General features: G+C 42.8%; 1 protein-coding gene across 2 annotated transcripts in view; it reads right to left on the bottom strand.

Moving 5' to 3' along the window:
• Window positions 1-22052, bottom strand: part of mid2 (midline 2) — a 131792-nt gene that overhangs the window by 96625 nt on the left and 13115 nt on the right. Inside the window, exon 2 of one of the 2 annotated variants that reach the window (XM_030116392.1) lies at window positions 8695-8778. The exons of the other annotated variant lie outside the window; for it this stretch is intronic. The gene's annotated coding sequence lies outside the window, so the exon portion shown is untranslated. The remainder of the gene's footprint in view (window positions 1-8694; window positions 8779-22052) is intronic. 2 annotated transcript variants of the gene reach the window in all.

Below are 22052 nucleotides of genomic sequence, written 5' to 3'. Positions count from 1 at the left end.
ATCTTTAAACAAACAAACGTCTGTTTTTTTCTGTAGGTTAGAGGGTTTTTTTTTTTTCATTTTAAACTAGTTTATATTCTGTCTTTATTTTAGTTATTTAAGTTTTCCTGGTGATGATCTTTTACTTTGAACTTTTTCATGCCTGAGTTTTGTCCTACCATTTCACTAAAACCCACAGACTTGTCCTCTATGCAGCCATCCTGAACCGCTCCAGAGGAGGAACGGGGCTAAAACACTGTAAGCAGGTAGGAATTCACACACGCCCGCTGAGATTTCCTGTATAAAAGTCACACACCAGGCAGTTTAATGCCGCCTCTTGCAGAGTCTGTGTAAACGGAGCTTAATGTGTGAACACAGGCTATTTATTCTGAAGTGAAAATACACAGTAAAGTAGTATTAAAATTATTACAGCATGACAAGGTGAAATGTTCAGTCTGTAAATGTTATTCGGACAGGGTTTATACTGCTCCCAGGCTCCTTCACAGTCCTGGTTTCAATGTCACAACTTGTTTGGATTGTAACAAACTGACGATCTGAACCAGAACCCTGTCTTGACTGGGCAGCGAAGTGGAACAAGACATTTAAATTTCACCTTGAGGAGTAATGTTCAGTGGATTTTGTTGGGGGAACAAGATGTTTCGTCTTCAGCTGGACTCGGGCCTCAGTGTGACTCCGAGGCATCAGATGATGAAAACATGTCGGGAACACATTCAAAAACTCCTTTATGTCCCGTGGCGGCCTCGGGAGCGAGAGAGGATGTATAAGACAAGCTTCAAACTGGGGTAAAAGTGGAGGAAGGGACATTACCTCCCTCATGCATTCACCTGGAAGTCAAGCTCCTTTAATGCTACACAGAAGTGTGGTACAGCCTCCACATCTGGAGTCTTCTTGCAGCCTCGCTGCTTTTTGTTGCTATTTGACTTTCTTAACCTTATCCTCAGACTCTCGCTTCCTTTTCTCCTCCCCTTCGCTCTCTTCTTTCTTCCCATCTGCCTGGCAGGGACAACAGAGTGCCCACAGAGAGAGGGATGCAGCAGAAGGCATCTTTGAAAGCGAGCTCTGGCTACAAACCTTTCATCTCGCGCTGTACTTGGCCAAGGCAGGCGGCGGGGCACCTCGCCTGTCAGGAGGCAAACGCCCGAGGAGGGAGGAGGGGCCAGACACGGAGGGAGGAAAGGAAATGAGATGCAAAGAGAAGGGAGAAAGGAAAAAAGCCAAAGAAAACCTTCCCTCTTTGGTATTAATAATCTTTTGATGCAATTGGCAGGCCGGGGGGGAAAAAAAGAGGAAGAGGAGTGAGAAGCTGACAATCGAGGAGCAAGAGTGAGTTACTCTTGTGACACACAGAAGACTGGCAATTTACAAAGATCCTTGTGATGCAATTACTTAAATCTCATTTCATTACTGTCCAAGGCTGAAGTCTTAATGGCTAAAACTGCAGGAATGTGCTTCAGAGAGGGAGCGTTTCACCTGCTGGTTTGACGAGAAAAACAACAAGAGACACAACAAGCTCGACACACGCCGCCTGGGGTCAGGTGTTGAATTATCCGTGTCAAAAACTCAGACAAATATGTGGCGTTTGAAACAGGGAAGGGCTGTAAATATGATAGCAAAGTATCCGAAAGCATTAAAACAGTGCCAGTCCATTGAAGTCACCTTTGCATTTACAACTCTAATCATGGGAAGAAACAACGTCAACATCAGGGGTGTCAAACTCGAAGATATATGAGAATATTTTGAAAATGTCTGTGTGGAATATACTTCCAAATAAACTATTAGAAGCTTTTTTTCTTTTTTTTTTTTTTTGCAAAATAATGTAACAACCTGAAATTTCTTGTTAAAAAGTTCAATCCAAACCTTTTTTTTTCTCTTTTTATGCAGATGCTCATTGATGAAAACAGCCCCTTGCTTTCAATGCTGCATTTCCTGCTGCTCCTGTGTCGGAATTTCAAGTCGGTAATATTTACACTTTGAAATTTCACCCCACCGGTTGGATTCCTCCCCTCGTTCTTAGCGCCGTCTTGATGGGCCAACACCGGGTGCTCGAAGCGAGCGCGGCCGCGCCGGGGGGCGGGCAAGTTAAAAGGAGAAGTTAATGTGTGTTTTCAAGTGTCAGTGTGTGCAAAACCCTTCAGAAAACCTTTTTGCTAAAAACAGGCTGCGTGTTTCTTTCGGTGAGGCACATAATAACTCAAAAGCCTCCCATCGACAGCGGCTGTCTATAGCCGTGAAGGACCGCGGCTTTGACAAATGGATTCTCTCCCAGTTGTCTACCTGGTTCTGCATGGGGAAATCAGGCAGAAACGCTGCAAGGCAAGTCTGTCCTGAGTCCTTAATGCTTCGTCTGGGAGAAGAGACAAGGATCATTACCGAGTCAGAACGTGTGGTTAAGGCTGACAAACTGTTGTTTACTCCAGACACATCCAGCCCCTCTCGATTGTCCGGATTACTTAGGAGAAAACGGAAATTTGTCTTTTAAGTTGGCAGGAATTTAAAGTGATCTGTGATCTCTTCGTGAGAGGCCGGTCATTAGAAGCGATCAATGCTTGCCGATGAACAAAATTCTTGTTTCAGTGGCTCGAAATGAGAATCGGTCTGTCCGACTTTAATGCTTTTTTTTTTTTTCCCGTTCCGCTTCGCTTCCCTTCATGTATCAAAGTCAACCTTGACCGAGTTCATATTTAATGTAAATGTGGCACATTAAAAGAGTTTATTCATTCAAACTGAACCCTCACTTCAAAGAAAATGAAGACATATCATTTTGGTTTTTAGTAATTCCATCAGGAAAAGCAGCAAACATACACTGCTTCACTAATGTTTTGTGATTCAGCCAGCACGATGGATTCGATACAAACAACATCCTCTGCGCCTTTATGAAACGTACAGTGCTGCAACATTAAACTGCAAAACCATAACAAGATATTTTATTTGAGGAAAAAGGGAAGAGATCTTAAAAAAAAAAACTAGAGAAACATTTGCAAGATGTAATTATTTTTTCCTTCAAATAAATGGTGAAGAAAAAAAAACCATGTTATGACCAAAGGGGCCATTAAGGGAATAAAAAACTTGCTAGAGGGACTACAATTGTAGTGGAGTTCATTTAATGCTTTTCCTCACCAACGCTGAGACCTGCAGGAGCGAAGCGCACGCCCACTCAGGCTGTATATAATGAAGCCACAATGCTTCCTCGCAAGCAGGAGTTTGGAGGGCAGAGTCCTCATTCTCCAGCGGTGGTTGCAGGCTGCAGCTCCAGGTAGAAGAGATCCAGGGGAGGGACGCTGGAGGCTGAAGGGAAAAGAGCTGACAAGGCCTCGGACTTCAGGTTTACAGTGTAAAAAAAAAAGTGCATAATGCTACCACTTAGTGAGGAGGAGTGTGCAGGCTGCCAGGCTGCTGGACTGTGGGGCAAGGTGGCTTAACAAAGCATGAATAAAGATATCTTTAAAAAAAAAAAAAAGAAAAAAGAAAAACTGACTTCAATCGGTATTTGGATTCGTAATGGATTGGATCTGATGTTTAAATGTGGGGTAATCGCATATTCTTTCCTCACCTCCCCTCTCTTTTACGTACTTGAAAAAAAAAAAGGATATAAAAAGAATATCTAATATTTAGAAAGTTGGGAGTAACACCGCTCACTGCTCAGAGGCCAAATGGAAACAGGCAGTGCTTCTCTGACAAAAAAGTAAGTCAAGTGTGGGCATGAAATAATAAACAGGTATCGGTCTTCATGCTACTACCAGCTGGTTATAATGCCGACAGAGAGAGGAGTTAAAGATGGAGAGAGAGAGAGAGAGAATCACAGGGAAAGATCTTGGAGAGTGGAGTTAAAAATAGAGCATGAAGTGGGAGAGAGAGGAGGAAGAGGAGGAGGAGGAGGAGGAGGAGGGTGGTGGTGGGGCCGGGTACCTGTGGGCTGGAGGACGCCCCGTTCGTAATTAGAAGAGAGAGAGCGAGCGAGCAGGAGTCCAAGGGTGGCTCAGAACGACGAATAGGGATTGTGACAAAACAGAGAAAAGGATGAAGTGATGTAAATACCTGATGACAATGAGCGGAAAAAAAAAATAGAGGGGGGGGACTTCAGGAAGGTAATGAGAAAACAAGTCAGATTAGAATGAAACCCCATGTCAGAGTAAAAACAGACAATAATTTCACAGTAGGCTGCAGATGGAAGCGATGACTAGCGACACACACACACACACACACACGGTACTGGTGAGGATTCCATAAATAATCCCTCGAACAGCCACAATTTTACAGACACAATCGAGCCATATGAAATAATGCACTGTGTCACGGCGCGTTGCCTGCTATCATAAAAGCTGTCCTTCATAAATAAAAGCAGCCGTTACATTTCCTGTTTTGCTCTTGTTTCAGGTAAATAAATTGCAGGAAAGTAGCCGTCGCACAGAGACACACACTCTGTTCCTTCCATTCGTTCCAATGGTGGGTTTAATAAGCGTCTGAAATCACACGTCTGTTCCCTCTCCTGCTACTTTTCATTGAACGGCCACTCGCTCAGTAGTTCACTCAACATTGAGACAGAAATTGAAATTTCAAACACTTGCCGATCACTGTCATTTTTCATCGTCACTGTCAGTCCGGCCCTGGGAAAATGCAACTCGCTGCAACGTGGAGGTCGGTGGCAGAAAAACGGGTTTTGGCCATGGACACAACTACATTTGATCCACTGAACTGAGAGCTCAACAGCAGAGAGGTGTGTTTTAGACATGTGTGTTAAAAACATGCAATCAGTCATTTCTTAAAAACCAATGTACCGGTAAATATAATACAAAAAGCTCTGCCATAAACAGTTTAAGTTTAAGTCTTAAGTTTTTACAGTTGAACTAATATATCGAAAAGGTGACTTGAAGTTACTTGCATAAACTATAAAGTGGATTAGATGTACATAACTAGTAAAACTAGAACTACACTAATAGTACTAAGGTTGTAGAAGAAAGTTTAGATAAAAGCATGACATGAACTTGGAGTAAACTTCGTTTTGGTAAGAGAAGTATTTCCACATATAAAGTCTTTCTACCAGGATGAACCGAAAATATCTAATCGAATCTAAACACAAAACTAGGATGAAGTTTTGAAAGTTTTTGGAGTGGAAAAAAAAAAATCAATTTTTGAACAAAACAATACTTTTCAAAATCGCCAAACAAAAAAATCCCGATACTGCTGTGACTCGATTTTTCCCACCCCTAATATATACTGTCATTACTGTGTACAGAGGAATATGAAGAAAAAAAAATCTACCAAAGGTTGATGTCTGACTGATTTCTGCGGATCGTGTCACAGATTAAACCTGAGATAGAAATACTAATAGAAATAACACACAATTTAAATTAAAAAAATAAATAAAACACTGATCCAGGCTGGTTTGTTTTGAAATGTCTCAACAGCCACAGAATGATTTGGTCACAGTTTCCGGTGGATCGCTCTCCAGAGGATGTTTCTGATGTTACATTAGTAAACAACAACCATTCAAGTGAGATGTGGCCTCCGAGAGGCTGCAGATAAATACCGAGGCAGCGGGCGGCTGAGAGGACGCGACAGGAAGCAGCGCCGCCGCCGTGGATAATCAGGCTATTGTTTACTTCAGAGCCAGCCAGGAGCTCACGCTTTGTGTGTCAGTGTGAAATAATCTGAGGAAAATTGAGCACATGATCTATCATTTGGTTTTCATTATTATTTTTGTTTCCAGCTGGTTGAGGAGAAATTCCAGTGAGTCACTAACAGCTGACGGAGGGAGAGTCTCAGCGTGATGCAGATGCACCGAAAAAAACCCTTCAGATTTCAAAGGCTTATGAATTAGATACAGAAAACCATGAAGTATTCTTTACAAATGTTTGTTTAAAGATGGCCATGCTCGTGGTTCTCACAAAACTTATCTAATAATGTACCCAGAAAAAGAAAAAAAAATCAACAAATGCACAGAGAGAACATGCAAATCGTGCACAGACTGCTCAGCAGCAGACCGCCGTGCAGCCTGGGGAACAATACGCCACACTGAGTAAAAACTGTAAGCTGTGATAAACACCGATTTGTCAGTATTCATCAGTACATGTTGCACATATTGTCTTCGCGGCGCTAAAATAATGAGAATCCACACCACACGCTCGTATTTTCACATTTTTATCCACTTAAATGTCAGGATCGTTTGATGCCGCCTAAATAATGAATTGCGGTAACAAATCACTCTGAAAGCATTCATTAATTTTCAATACGACTCATTATTTAGCATAACAAATTAACAGGAGGTGCGCTAACAAAACCGACATTAATTATGGATAAAGTAGCTGCTCGCTGCCAATCTCTCTTTTTGTCTGTCGTCCACCATCTCTTCCTCTTGATGTGCATCGGCGTGCCATGATTGGCGTTATTGTTCACCTAATAGGAGACATTAAAGACGACGGGGCCTGTCAATAACCCACAAAGTGCTGCTACAAGCTCTTCCTCTCTGAATGCCAGACAAGCAATCGCCTCCACGAACGCAAGAAATACACACAGAGTCAAATTATTTTACTGGAATGCATTCCGAGGCCTTCTATTTTAATCCAGTTCTGTGCAGACTGATGCTGGCGGTGGAGGCTTTTTCTCAGCTCGGTCCAGACCGTCACACGGCGCCGCCGCCGTAAACTGTGCGTTTGAAACGCGCGTTCTCGGAGTCGAGCATCACTCCGACTCAACGGCTAATTAGACGCACTCACTCGCAGCGAGTGTGCGGTTGATGTCAGTTAACATCAACGTCTAATTCTGAAGTGTGAGATTAGCGTTGATACAGGCGCGTATCAACCATCTGCCGCAGCTCGGTGATGACAGCCCAGAATCGCCCATCCGAGCTGTCACGTCACTTAGCGGCTATAAACTCACAATCATTCGCGATACAAAATGTTTTCTTTTCACAATTGATGCGGATTACAAAAATAACTTGTTTTTTTTGTGTTACGCCGACACATTTAGTACAATGCATTTCGCGCATGAAGTCAAGAGGTGTAGAGAACTTTATTGATCAAATACATGTTTTAGGCAACTAAACTGAAAAGCAGTCAAAACTGTTTAGTCTTTAATAAGAACCCAGAGGAGCAGCTGTCATCTGTCAAAATAAAGCAGCGAGTTACTCTCATTCAAAGACTCTCTGGTAAGAGGCGAAACTTTTGATTCTCTTATAAACAGACTCTGCCTCTGCAACTTGAATTTCTAAACACATTTCATGTTTAGTGATGAATTTTTCATGCTCTCTTTTCAATCGGAGAGAAGGTGATGTTTCGCCATGAGACTTTGTTCGCGGGAATGCTTTTCAACCAAACGCCAAACTGGAGCTTCAAGGTCTGTACAGAGGTGATAATTTGCACCTTTCTTGGCGTAAGAAAATCCTTGCAACACCTTAGTCAGCCGCAACAGATGAATAAAATGCAACAGATTGAAGCGCGGTTGTGCAGTGGGGAGCAGTGTCAGCACGTCATTCTCCAGTGTTAAACCTGCTGGTTGTTCTCACTGCGTCTGGATGGTTTTTTTTTTTTTTTTTTTTCTGCAAGCTCAGTTTTCTCGCATGTCACTGCTGTGTGTCGGACTCATGTAGTGTGTTTCCTCTCGTCTCTCTACCTTCCTGCAGGATCTCTGACTGAGGAGCTGGAACGCTTGTGATGTGTTTCCATCACGTCTTGCTTTCTGATGCCAGCCTGTTTGTTTGCTGCTCTCTTGAGGCTGGACCTGCTGGATATTTATTTCTGGAGGAAGGAGATTTTTTTTTTTTTCTTACTCATGCGGCATTGCTGGGCGTTTTTTTCCAGTGTTTTATTTGAATGTAAAGCGCTTTCAGACGGTTGTAACTGGCGCTACAGGAACGAATACCAACCAGCTAGGGGTTAAGAGTACAGCTTAGGGATTAACGGCATCATGGGTAAAAAGTTAAAAAAAATAATGCAGTGAGAAAAAAACACTGCAAGCAAAGAAGGGCGTAAGTGAGTGGCAAACACTAAGCTGAAAATAAATCAACAACATACATGCATAGAAATGCCCTTCACAGCAACCTCTGCTTTTTTTTTTTTTTTTTTCTGCAAACCAAAGGGCGTGATTGTGACAGGTTAAAATTATCTATGGAAAACCTTTTTCTCCTGCACACAATCTATATGATAATTTAGATCATCACAGACAATGCATTACTGAGCAGTGACATCCATCCATCCATACACACATTTTTGCTTATTCGGAGCTGCCTGCTAATGGCGGCAAGCGAAGCAATTTAGTCCAGCTGTTTCTTTATTCTGCATAGTCTTCCATCTCCCTCTGCGGCATAATGAGGCATTCCCAAGCCAGATGTGATATAGAATTTCCCTGCCTACTTCTGGGGACCGTTATCAGCTGGCTGTGCCGGGAGGGGGGCGGGGCTTCATCAGAGGGTCAAACGACCTCAGCTGACCTCTGCTCCGAACACCAGAGGCTCAAAGTCCATAAACCATACAATTAATGTCACAGGACCAAAAACATGCGAAAGGTGAATGATTTCTTCATTCTTTAAGGTTTTTAACAGCATAAATCTCTGATTGCATTGAGTGAGGGTGGAACATGTGGCTCTTCTGAATCGAAGCGGGCGTGGCAGTGAAAACACGAGGGAGACGTCACACTGCTCAGAAACTGGTTTCTCATCAACCTGCAAACAGCAGAGCTTCCTCTCCCATCCACTTTTACCTTTTTTTTTTCCCCCTCTTGCTTTTCTCTTCCTCTCTCAGATGGATTTTCCACGAGTTATGACACCAGGCTACCTGCCTCTCCCTGTGGGAGTGAAAAAAAAAAAAAGAGGAAAATCAGGAGGACATCCAGAAAACAAAAACAACTCTGCACTCAAAATATCTCATGTATTCCGCATATTTAGGATCTCTAGCAGATTCTAAATATGCCCTGGAACACAAATGGACAGCTGACTGTACTTCAGTGACGGGAGTGCCTCTTCAGAACTGGTTTAATCCATGTCACTGCTCAGTAAACCGTCACTAACAAAAGTGGCCAACTGGAATAATGACAATCGTCTCAGACAAAAAAAAAATAACTCAAATGGTTTAAATCTTCCATGCGGAAAACAGAGAAAAAAAAAAAAAAAAGGAAAAAGAAAAAGACACACTGTGCAGTGAGAGAGTCATTAAGAATAATCTGCCTTTTTCTCCGTCTTGCCATTTCAGTAATTTCCCCACAGGTGATACCAGAATTTCTTCAAGTTCAACTGTCATCTGATGGAGGCACGGCTTCAAAAGGCGCGACTCCAGAAAGGTGACAGGAAATGTGTGGGTTTTCTCACAAGGGAGAAAGTTGTGAGAAAATAAAGCAAACCCTGTGTAATGAATATGTGGAGCAGCAACGTGACGCGCCATTTCTGCCAGAATATTTTGGGGAAGAGGCTTGTTTTAACATTTCATGTGATCAATTTCAAGTTATATTAGGTTTGCTGGTGAAGTCGATTTCAAATGTGTCCATTTAAACAGAAAGAAATTGTATCCAGGCGATTCTAAAAACAAACAAAAACCCTGCTGGGCATCATCATCATCATCGTTTATGGGTTTATAACCATGACTGAGAAACATTTACAGTGAGGTACGAGGCTTCAGGCTGCACAACCCCACACACCCTGGCCTGAGTGTGTGTCTGTATCTTTACCAATGTCAATGTACTGCTGGTGAACACTCGAAAGAATAAGTGCATGATGTTTTTTTTCCTCACAAAAACAGATTTGGTCTTTCAGACTTGACATGACGCCTCAATGAGCCGAAGGCGAGACAATCGGTGCCTCCTCTGCCTCACCGCAAGGTCAAGTGAAGATTGCACCACTGCCTCGCTCATGTTTGCAAATTAGTTCAGGAAATATCTAAAAAAAAAATTTCATGGAGCTTTGCAACTACCTTGCGTGAGTCACAGGGCCTTGCAAATATGTCTACAATTTTCTACTCGGGAATATCTCAGGCTGATACTGAAGCCTTCTAAGTTTGTTTTGAGAAACTCGCCTTGAGCTCAGTTCAGTCTTCATACAGGTTTGGCTGCTAGTGTGACGACAGCTGCTGGATTCAGGAGAGACTCTGTATCCATATGGTGATGAATTGTCCCACATAAACAGAGCACGGCTGTTTCACAGCATCATCGCTCTTGTAAAACAATCGAAAAGTGCCGTCTTTATCTATATGGAGATTTTTCTGTGAATCTTGAGTATCATCTAAATGTCAAGCAAGATTTCAAGTGAAAATGGTTTCAATTTGCGTTTTTTCTTGCATTTTCTGTCCTATAGTCGCAATTTGTCACATCGCAGTGAGATGAGGTCTTTCCAATAAAAACACAGTATATCCAGTAAATCTGAAAACCTAGCCTAACCTGCTTTACACACCACATCTTTCACGACATGTCGCTGGTACGCTGCCATGTGGATTATTCTGGGAAAGACAGCTGAGCTCTAATTCCTGCACTCAGATCTACAGATAAATGTTAATGAACACTGGAAGTCGCTCGGCAATGCCACAATCCTCTGGCGCTCCAGAGAAACGTGCACAGATACAGTCTGACTGACGCCATCCCTTCCTTCCCCCCGACTGCTCTACCGCTGCAGGTGAGCACTTTTTGGTCTCATGCCCACTCCATTTTGACACGTACCATTAAACATTTCACCGATGCCCTTTCTATCTTGATGAAATTAAAATGGCTTTCTTTTCTAGGTCATCACAAATCAACTATTAATATGCCAAAAGGGGAGCGCAACACACAGATAAATGTCAGCGGCGCAACGTACACAGGCTAATGAGTTTTGAACACCGCTGACACACTTTGGCTCAAACAAAACAGAGAGGACAAGAGTGATGACTGGATCACTACATTCCATTATCCTGTCTGTGCAAAGGCTACTGCAAGCGCTACCGTGGAGCACTGTGCATTTTTCAAATAAGAGAGTAAATTACCTGCCAAAGCACTGATGGACCAGAAGACACCAAAACCCAATGATAATGCCAATGCTGCAGAGGATAAACGCATGGATTATTTTCTTTGTTTAATTTAGCATACACTTGACGTAAAGCTGTGGTCACACTGTTTATAAGATGACCAGTTCGTTGCATATCTGTTTGGGTTTACACCGTGTCAAAAGCCCGAAACTAAAAAAACAGCTTGAGAGGAAGTTTTAGGCCAGATGTTGACAACACATTTCTCCTTAGCCCTTCCGTTAGTGGCTTCAAGCAGCTGTCATAAAATTATTTAGTTTGAATGTTAGTTGGATGATATTTCTTGACACAAACCAGAAAAACAGTTGAAATAAGTGAAATGGTTAAAACTGCTTAAAGTTACTGAAATGCTACTAAATGACCTTAGCTAACTATCAATCTAACACTGTGAGCTGTGTTATCCTCATTTCATAGGTTAGATGTATTTTGTGCAAAATTCTCCCTTTTTCTGTCAAAAAAGTTACAAACCCACCTAGCAGGCAGGCAAACTTTTCAAGCTGTGGGGCAGCTTTTTTTTTTTTTTCACAACACAGGGCGTTGGCTGCCTCTTCCAGAATTAGCTTAACGCACGCACACACACACACACACACACACACACACACACACACACACACACACACACACACACACACACACACACACACACACACACACACACACACACACACAGACAGACAGACATTGTGTGTGCATGCTTATTATCAGCTGCTCCACAACACACATTAGCTGCTTTGTGTCGACAGTCAAACTCTCACACGTCCTTGCCACGTTTCCTCGTATGACCTCATTCTCAACGGGACACAAACACTGTACGTCAGCCGTCAGCTCTTTTCCCAGCAGGAGGCCAGCAGTAACAGGTCGGGTTTTTTCTCTTTCTGTGTGTGTGTGTGTGTGTGTGTTTTTTTTAAAGCACCACTATAAACCGCGCTTGTGTTTCGGCGTTTCTGTACTGTGCGCTGCTCTCAGAGGAAATGGCACAAAGTTTGGAAGCAGGGTGATATATGCTAAATAATTGAAAGAGCAAAGCTTCAGTTCAGTTTCTGCCTTCCCTGACTGTTTCACAACACTATCTCCAGTCTCATTTCTCTTTCTTGGACAAAAGACGATTTACAGACAGGATTTACACCCAGAAACAGAATTCAGAGCATTTAGTTCTCATGGATTGAGTGGGTTCGGACACGCGGTGGGTGGATCTTCGCTTAATCACAGCTAAGCTAGCTGCACTCGAGGCCCATTACCGGCCCTCTCTGTGATGAGGTGCCATCTATGTCCCGTTCTCAGTCCCGCCGCAGAATGCCCAATAAGGTGGAACCCTTCCTCTTAATGACTGTCGGCTTTTTTTCTTCAGTGGGATGCACTTTTAATTACCGGCTCCAAGGCTCTCCCTGGCATGTGCACTCAGAGGACAGGCCGCGCCTTTTAACCAAGAACCTCCAACTTTTTGCAGAGTTGGCTGAAAGTCAATCAGTCAAAATGTGTTAGCGTCGCTGAATTCGCCTACACAGCAGCGTAACTGCATTAGGCCTTCCGTGGCAGTGCCATCTTTAGCCTCGCCGCTGCACTAATAGGGTGCTGAGGCAGCCCTCGTTTCAAGAGGAGCACAGCGTCCTGACAAAGCCAACAACTATGGCATATGATGTATGACATGTCCCCAAAGCTTTGATCTAAATTTGCGGATAGCATGTGGCACGAGGCATGAGAAAATCCTCTGCCATATTTTCACTCCGTCTTGCGGCAGCATGACCTTGAACAGTCAGAGAAGAGAGGCTTTAATGCTAAATTGACCCCGAGAACGCATGAATCACTGTACACAGACGACACAGTCTGTTGGACTACTGCAATAGTGTTGCACAGGAACTTGTAGCGACACAACCCGAAAACCATCAAGTCCTCATGTAATACGACACCGTCAACAATGAGATAATAACACGACAGATCCTATCAGAATCTGTCAGCCATGTGTAAAAACGGCCCTTTTTGAACAGATAGGAGCATAATGAAGCCGTACAAACACAGAGCTCTGTTTACCTCGCTGCAGAATGTGCATATTTCGTCTGTTTTGGTGGTTCAACCAAAGAGACAGCAACAATGGCTGTCGACCAAAACAGCTACAGTACGTCTCTCTCCCCCTGCTCAAACCGCTTCTCACAGAGACGCCCATTGACTGCATTTTCCATTCTGCAGTTTTCCAATGAAAACTGGATTAATATGAGTTGCACAATTAATCTATTTCCGGGAGGATTGATGGATACTTCTCTGCATTTTCAAACGAAGGGTGGGTGCAGATCGCCTTGTCCCTACAGAAATGCAGAAATGCTCGTGATAACTTCATGTATAGAAGAAAACTTTTTACTTTATTCTTTTTTTTTTTTTTTTTTTTTTTTAAAGGTGGCTTGCCGTAACCTGTTGCAACAACAAACAGAAATTGGCAGCAAAATATTTCCGTGGGTCATCGGTGTGACCTGCTTCGATGGCTGATAGTTATATCATTTGGGATGTCGCCGTCTGGAGGTTATAGTATTTCCAGCAAAGGCAGATAAAGGGAAATTGTCTCAGAGCCATGGTTGTTTGTTTTTATTGGTGTGAGAACAAAGAACTTCCCGTCCCTTTTACTTTTGAAATGGAAAGTTGCTTTTTTTTTCCCCCCCCCGTCAATGGCAATTGTATAACTTCAGCCGTGGTAACAAAAGTATTCTGCTTTGGACAAAACAGACATTTTACCAAGCCTGAACAATCCCCTCTGAGCTGGGAAAACAAACAAACAATGTTTTGCTCAGGTAGTTTGGAAGGCAGACACCACAGGTATTCGAGTTATTTCTACAGAGGGAGAACATGCAAACTCTACACAGACAGACCTTTGACACAAACATGCTTAAACCAGTGACCTGATCATTTCATCAAATCAGCTTTACACACAGTGTTTACAACCTGCTGGCTAAATTACTCTTGTTTTAACTTCGGCAGCGCAACAAGTGTTTAAGCAGCTAATCTCGCAGCCTCAGCTGATGTTTTATTTAGCAGGTAAACCAGCAGAACAGACACCTTAAAGCCGCCGGCAGCTCTGCCTTCACAGCTGTGTCAGATAAGATGAGCTGGTACCACGCTACACATTCTCCAAGAACATTATCAGGCTCAGAAGACGTCCCACAGGCTCGTCCTCTGCTGTGGGGTTAATGCGTTACATATGTGCAGTTGTTTATGGTTTAGCAGTGACTGATTAAGCAGCTGTTACAAAGAAACTGGCACATCAACATTTCATCAAAAATACTGAGGGTCAAAAGCTGGAGCCGATTCTTTTTTACACTTTATTGTTAATTCAGTGTGTTTGGATGATTTATTGTTTGTTTTCCAAGCATAAGAGGAAAAAGCTCCAGTGAACAGTTTCTCATCACTGATGAAAGCAGAGCCTGAATGCAACACACTAAGGCTGGCTCGGTTCTGTTGCATTATTAATAAGCGTCTTATTTGTAAAGACCATCTAAAAGTCTTCCTTTTTTGATGTGCAAACCAGACTTTGTGCATCCACATAAATTACTAGTTTATCATCTTATGAAACACTCAAATGTGAGTCTGCTATTAAAAAAAAAATAAAAAAATAGCACAGGACTAAAAGTGAATAGAGAAGAAGACATGAAAACTATCAACAGTGAAGTCATATAGTTGGGCCAAGAAGACTTACAGGAGGAGTGGAGGTCTGACACTGGTGGCAGAGATGGAGGGGAGAACATGAGGAGGTAAATACGCTCAATGGGAACGGTGGGTAAAACTGACAGCGAGTGAGAGCTATTTAAACAGAGAGACATCGGCCAACTTCAAACACATCATCAGGAGGAGGCTGCTGAGTGGGAGTCATCCTGCTTCTTCCTCTCTCTCTTCGCCCTGCAGTGCTTCCTGCAGCACCCGCTTTTTGCACTGTTCACGCTCTACTGTCTTCCTCTGCACCATCTAAATATTTTATATGTAGCCTGATGTTGTTTTAGGCGCGTGTCCCAGTCTTTGATCAGACACAGTGTCATTGATTTGTTGCTGGAGCGGAGTCGGGCATTGACAGATTCATCAGAGAGGAAGACGCAGCGAAGACAGACCCGCTGAAGCGGCGGCCAATCAGTAAATAATATAGCATCATCAGCTTGTCCTCGTCTGTTGTATCAATCAGGAGAAGCTCGATACGGTAAAACCTGCTGAAATGTCCAGTTGGAACCCAGAACATGAGCAGTGCTCCAGTTTGTAGATAATTGCAGGTCTATGTTCTGGATTTGAGAGTGGAAGTTTCTGCCAGTCTGATAAATCACTGCTCGCACTGAAAAATCACAGTCCCTTTAGCTTTGATGCTCAAACTGCAGCCGTACGCGGTCGGGAGAAGGTGTTTCTAAAAACAGGGCCTAAAAGCTGGAAGCGAGAGGTACTGTTGCTATAATCCTTTGGGTAATCGTTTACATTTGATTACCATGCATGAATACCAATGCTGCTCTGCATGTCCTTGAAGAGAGAGAGCGAGAGAAAAAAAAAACCTAACTTACAGTCAGTTTCAGGGGTGGAGGGACTGATGCGATGCGAACACTTTCTGCACTTCTTCTGGAGCTTATTTCAACCCCCAAGAAAACAACCATGAAAAAAAAAAAAGCACGAGAGTGTGACAAAAAAAAAAAAAAAAAAAAAAAGAGTGAAGCTATACTGCCAAACAATGCAAAGCACAGGAGGCTGCAGATGGCTGGCTTTGTGAAGGGATGCTCTTTCAGCCTCATTTTAGAGTAATTTTCTCCATTTATCCATTGGCACGCAGCCAGAGTGAAGGGTCAGCGCTGTCAGGCACGCAGCCTTGTGGTACACGGAAAGAGGAAGGCCAAGTGGTGTGAACATGAGATGAGATACTGGGGGGGATGTATGAGAGAGAGGGAGAGAGAAGAGAGCTGTGTAATGAAGAGAGAGAGGAAAGGGAGAGGAAAGGGAGATTACTAGAGAGATGTGTAAGGAGGAGATAGAGAAAGAATGAGAATAAAAGAGCAACATGAGAAAAGAAGAGATAAAAAAAACACATGAGAGAGGAGAGAAGAGAGAAACATTCATTAATTTTGACCTTAACTGTGTATCCTCCCTGGACTCCTCCTTCCTCTACTTGAAATTATGAGTTTCAGTGAACAATGCCTCTTTGACAATGTTGCCTCCAAAATGAGCAGAAAATCGCACTTTAAATTATTTAATGCAACTTGTAATCTGAAGTTGAGGAGGATCTTCAATAGGTCCCATGTTTTCACTGTAAGTTTGAAGTTGAGTGAAATTACAGAAGAGCAAATATCTGAACAAAGCCAATGGTCCAAACCAGAAGCTCTCACTGTACGAGTCTGCTGCTCTGTTAACACAGATGGAAGGAAACTTGTGGGATAAAATGGGCAGACTGAGACTCATTCTAGAATCATCAACACATCAGAATGTGACTGGAGCTATTGATTTTCAATTGAGCATTGTGTTTTGTGCTGTAAAATGACACAGTTGAAACAACATAATTTGAAAAAGACAGAAATTACAGATGCAATGATATCCATAAAAACCTCTTCACATGTCACGGTTATTCAAATATGCATTTCTTCTTAATGTTCTCATGACTGGCTCGACGCTTTGAAGTGGCGCCAAAAAGCCCTCAAAGTGGCCGGGGAGTGCGCACGAGGATATGCCGAGTGGGAAGAGAGGCCGATCGGAGCTTCAGCTGAAGTGTCAGGTGTGAGACGCACAGCGAAAGTTAAAACCGATACCGAACAGACGCATGATGACTTCACACGTATGCTATCTGCGCATAATACAGGAATTAACACTGATATTACTGAAACCAGAAACATGACACTGAAGTCACAACGGCACCTCGTTCCCATGAGTCAACCCAAGGACAAAAAGCCCCGGGCGGATCCGTCACAATGCAAGCCGCTACCCAGCCGCTCGCATTTTTTTTTTTTTTTTTTTTTTTTTTTTTTTGATGTGCGCCCTTCTAAAGAGCCAAGCATGAAACGGGGCCTTTGTGCAACTTTTACCGAGAACAGTGGGGCATAATATCTGGTGGGTTTTCCCCCTCCAGTCAGGGGATGTCACATATGCTCACACGCTGAAAAAAAAAAAAAAAAAAAAGGCGGACTCAGATAACACGCGCACACATGAGCCATTCAACCAGATACAGCCACAAGAGTTCTCTACACTTTGTGTTTAATGTACCCTCATCCACCCACATCGCGCACACCATTTCGCCGCTCCCTGCACTCTCTCGTGACAGAATATGGCCTTTGTTTCATGTTCTTTGAGCGAGCGCTGGGGAGCTGGGCGGCCGCGCTCTGGGAGCAGACATGAATTAATGGACTGTCCTTCATAGCAGCATGAGGAGAGCAGCCAAACAGCCCAAGCAAGGAGATCTTGCATCCGTTATCAAAGCACCTTTTGAAATGAGCCATAGCTACAAGTGAGGCTTGTTTGAAGTGGTAGTTTGAGTCCAAGCCCGAATGTATTTGCACAAGCATGTCAGGGATGCACAGAAAAGCTCGACGTGATAAACGGACATGTTCCTGTCTGTGTCGGACCAGACGACGGTCCCTTCCATCCATGCATGGACCTGACAGTAAAGTAATGAACCGCGCCAAAAGCACGAGCCTTGGAGAAATATTGACCAACAAAAAAACTAATAACTGTCCTGAACATGGCTCATTTTCACAAACTAACTAATGCCTTAGTACAGCATAATAGGTTGTGTCTATCATATTAAATATCTCAGCTTGTATCACCTTCAATAAGGATTTATATGTAAAAAATCTGATATGCAAATGCCTCCAAATGTTCTTCACTTAATCTCTTAATCTCTCAACTGGATATTTAAGATAAAACCGTTGGTCCTGAGTGTGGTGTCGATGTTGAGTCCATTATTCCCCATTAGCACCGATCCACACTACGCTGAAGCACTCACGAAAGTGGAACGGTTTTAGCCTTCTTCACGTTACAGCCTGCTCAGGAAGCTTTGGGTTACCATGAAACTGTGTTTAACCGTGTTGCTGTAATCAAGACTGAAAAAAGGCTCAGGATTGCACAGAATTTGCATTGAAGTTGAAATAAAACTACCTTTGGTCATAATTTCAAATTGTCCACAAATCAAACGTCTCAGAAATCCTATAGTTGTGACAGTATTTCTTTATTCTACTTTATGGAAAAGCAGTAATTGCCATTTCTAACTGTGATTATCTCCGTCTCTGAAACTTCTGTGATTGGATCGCTGAGCCTAATCGTCTCTCTGGGTTGGATTTGGAAGAGATTTGCTCATGATCACAACTATTGATCTGTTCCAGACCACCGAAGGAACGAGGTGAATTCTGAAAGCAGAGCCAGTTAAACAGCACTTTGTCAGTGAAACAGTGAAGGTGAAATGTTTGGAAATGAAAGCCTGTAAACTGCAGACTTCTTGTTTGGATGTACTTACTTTGCTTTCCAAAACAATATGACTGGAATGAAATTACTTGAGCCATCGAGCTTTTTGGAGCATTCATGGCTTTTTGAAATTTTTACTTTGGTTTCAGTCACATTAAATATGGATTTTTTTTTTTTTTTTTTTTTGTTCAGGGGAGTATTTCTGGGTTTTTTTTAGTAGAATTATGCCTACTGAAGCATTGCTACATGTGGAAAAAAAATGCAATGTCATGTTTTTCTTCAAGGCCTTCCACAGTTTTCACAGCTTTAAAATATTGCTGAGTCAGGAACTTCACTGGAAGACACCTTGAAAGGTCCGTCTGCCCCAAGTAGTCTTCTAATTGGCATTAAAAAAAAAAAAAAAAAAATCACCCATCAAGCTTCTCTTACTATGTTTAGTTTCCTGTTGTGAGTGATCACTGAGTAAAACCAATGCTGTAGTTTTTTTCCTCTCCCTAATGCAGCGAGCAAACAGGCTTGTGTTGTTTCGTTGGCTCCAGCGTTGTTGGTTCATGAGCATCTTCAGTATACACACACACACACACACACACACACACATGCAGACACACACTTGCACACACTGTCAGACAACTCTCTTGACAATGAAGTGTTCTAATTAGCGCGGATAAACATTGGAGTTGAACTGTGGGCTTGTTTAAAGCTAATAGAGCTTCCTCTGTGATTGATCCGCTGGCTCTGTATGAGAAAAGGTCACGCAGACGCAACTACGAACAAGTGCAGCGCGATGGCCTGCAGAGAACGCAGCAGGTCAAACGCTAAATTACACAACACGTGCAGTCTGTGAATCACTCTGGGATCTTATTTTTGGAAAATTGAGCTTAAATCATGAATAGCATTCAGAGGATGTTTTACAGAGTCCAAATCCACCTCTCCATAGATATGGTCTATTTAGCACTTGGAGCAGGTTTTAATAGAAAATAAAGGTCAAAGATCAACGAATCTAAGGAATCAACTAATTGCTCTTTTTCCAACCGTGACGCCCCCCAGAGTCCAGTGGGAGCAGTTCATCACTGGTCAGTGGAGCCCTGCATTACACAGCAAACGACACTCAATACAGCTGTTTGTCTGTTTCTCACACTGGATCGAATGGATCCTGGAGAAAAAAATAAAGAAAAAACATCTGTCGCTATGTCGACTGCTAAATCTTGCCTTCATCTATCCTGTGAATATTTCAGAAAATAACCAAGGATGTGCCTTTTCTCGTATACCAGCACCAAGGTTCATCACATGGATTTTTCTTCTGGAGCATGCATCAATTTTGACATATTGATGCTTCGGATACTTACAGATGCATCAAAGAAGGGCCTGCTAGATGGCATTGATTATTTCTGAGGGAGCCGAGCGAAAAAGAGGAGAAGGAAGCAGCACGGAAGCAGACAAAAAAGAACAGAGGAGAGCAATATTCGAGGAGAATGCAATGTGGAAAAAAGGGACTTCTATGCAAAAGACGGGCAGAAAAATGTGTCGATGATGAGGAGAGGTGGAAAAAGAGGACAGGAGAGAGAGCCAGCCTCGCCGTGGATGGGGAGGCTAATCCCAAACACGGAACAGATTAAGTGCATGACACACGTTTACGAGGCAAAGCGCACAGCTGAGGAACACTCTCTTTAAAAGGATTGTGAGTCCAAGCACACAAATGCCAAACACACACAGATTTTTTTTTTTGTTCCAGCAGCGTTACGAACACACCCCAAAAAACCTCCCCTAATGTATGGTAATGCAATGCAAAACAGGCACAAACATCTACATGCAAGATTGCCACAGCCCGCTTCCAAACAGCCCAGAATCCCACATTCAAGGTTACTTTGTGTGCCACAGAGCCCGTGCAGCGGTTTGTGCACAACTAATCAGGCAATAATGTGGTGCTGTTCCATGTTCAGCAGATCTGAAAATGGAGAAAGAACAGAAACGGGGTGCAAGAGTGACTACAAAGAACGACAGCGAAATACAAAATCCCTCTTAAAAAAACAAGTCAAAGCAGCGTGTGTCCTTGCCCTGTTTTCATGACATGACAGAATCACAATTGTAAATTTTTGCCCATCAGACAAAGAGCAGCTAAAGGGAGCTGTGAACTGTTATAGATTATATATCTATAGTGCCATCTAGTGTCTCCTGGAAAACACACACACACACACTAACACACACACATGACATTTTGTCTGTGATTATGTACAATATAGAAGCTGGCAGACACTTAATATTGTGTATTTATCTTAAGTGCTTTCATACTTTCCAGCTGATGATATGAGTAAAGTACATGATATAAATCCTCCAATATGTCAGAATGCAAAAACTAGTTTTAATTCTGAGGCGCAGGAGTCGACCGTAGAGGAGATTTAGAGAGCAGCTGTAATGAGAGAAAAAGCCATCAGCAGTTCTCATTAGACACTAACCAAGTGACATATTAGCTTTAATAATTAACAACATATTATGAAAATGATTCATTACACAATGCATTATGAAGCGAATCATAAACCCATTACATCTGTAATTATCTCCTTTTATTTGATCAGTGTTGGGTAACGATAATTACGCGGATAATTTGCTGTGGTTATTGTTTACATATCTCGGAGTCGTCGGCCTTGAATGTAGAAAGGGAAGACGAAAAACGCCAACCTGCCGAAGCAGAAGCTGCAAATGTGAAAACTCTGATTAACCTGTGTGTCGTCAGTCACAGCAGCAAAATAAAGTGTTTATTTGAGATCTGGGTTTTTTTTTTGTGTTGGACCACAGGATGCTGTTTTTCTTGTGTGTATCACATTGTCATAACAAACTGGAGTGAAAAAAAAAAACCCACTGTCAACAGTACATGTTGAAACTGTGAACGATCCTATTTCATTTCAATTACACTGGCCATGGTACTGACAGACAATCGTAACCATTTAAACATGTTCTCTCACCGTGGATGACGCTCCTGTCATCGCACATTTTCAGTCGTGCATCAGAGTGAAACCTTCCCGCTCGCCTGTGCTGCTCGCTCGCACACAAACAAGCACGCCGGTTTAAAATTGCAGACTACAGTTTGCCTTAAACATAAAGATGCCGTCCACAGCAGTGGAGGGGAAACGCGTGTTCCTGATACAGCAAACAGACCGATAAAATGGGCAGCGTAGTGCCGGCTTCCACCGCAGTATTGGAGAGCAGGTCTTGCTGCTGTTGGTGAAATTCAATATACTCCGGCTGGCAGGAGTCCGGTCCTGCAAAATCTATTATGAAACAGTCCTCCTCTTCCTCAGAGCACAAAGGCCACAGCTTTCCATGTCTAAGTGTGTGTATATGTGTGTGTGTGTGTGTGTGTGTGTGTGTGTGTGTGTGTACACTGCAATTGTAGAAAAGCATATTTCTGGGATTATGGGGGGAACTACTGCAGCCCAAACTAACCTTCACTTCCCGGCTCCTCCATCTGTCCTATCGGTGTGTGGCTTATTCATCCTGTCGGCCGCGCTGCGCCGGCACACCCGCCAGGATTTAACTAATACTTCACTAAATGGCTTTCAGTGAAGTGAAATGTTTTCTGCATGCACTATCCACATCCTCCAGGGCCAGTTTTTGGCATAAAATGAAAGAATGGAGGGATGACTGAGAGAGGTAGAAAGTAACAAAGAACAAACTCTTTATTTT

The sequence above is a fragment of the Salarias fasciatus genome, chromosome 2 (genome assembly GCF_902148845.1).
Source record: "Salarias fasciatus chromosome 2, fSalaFa1.1, whole genome shotgun sequence".
Lineage (NCBI taxonomy): Eukaryota > Metazoa > Chordata > Actinopteri > Blenniiformes > Blenniidae > Salarias > Salarias fasciatus.
This window is presented reverse-complemented; position numbering and strand designations above follow the sequence as displayed.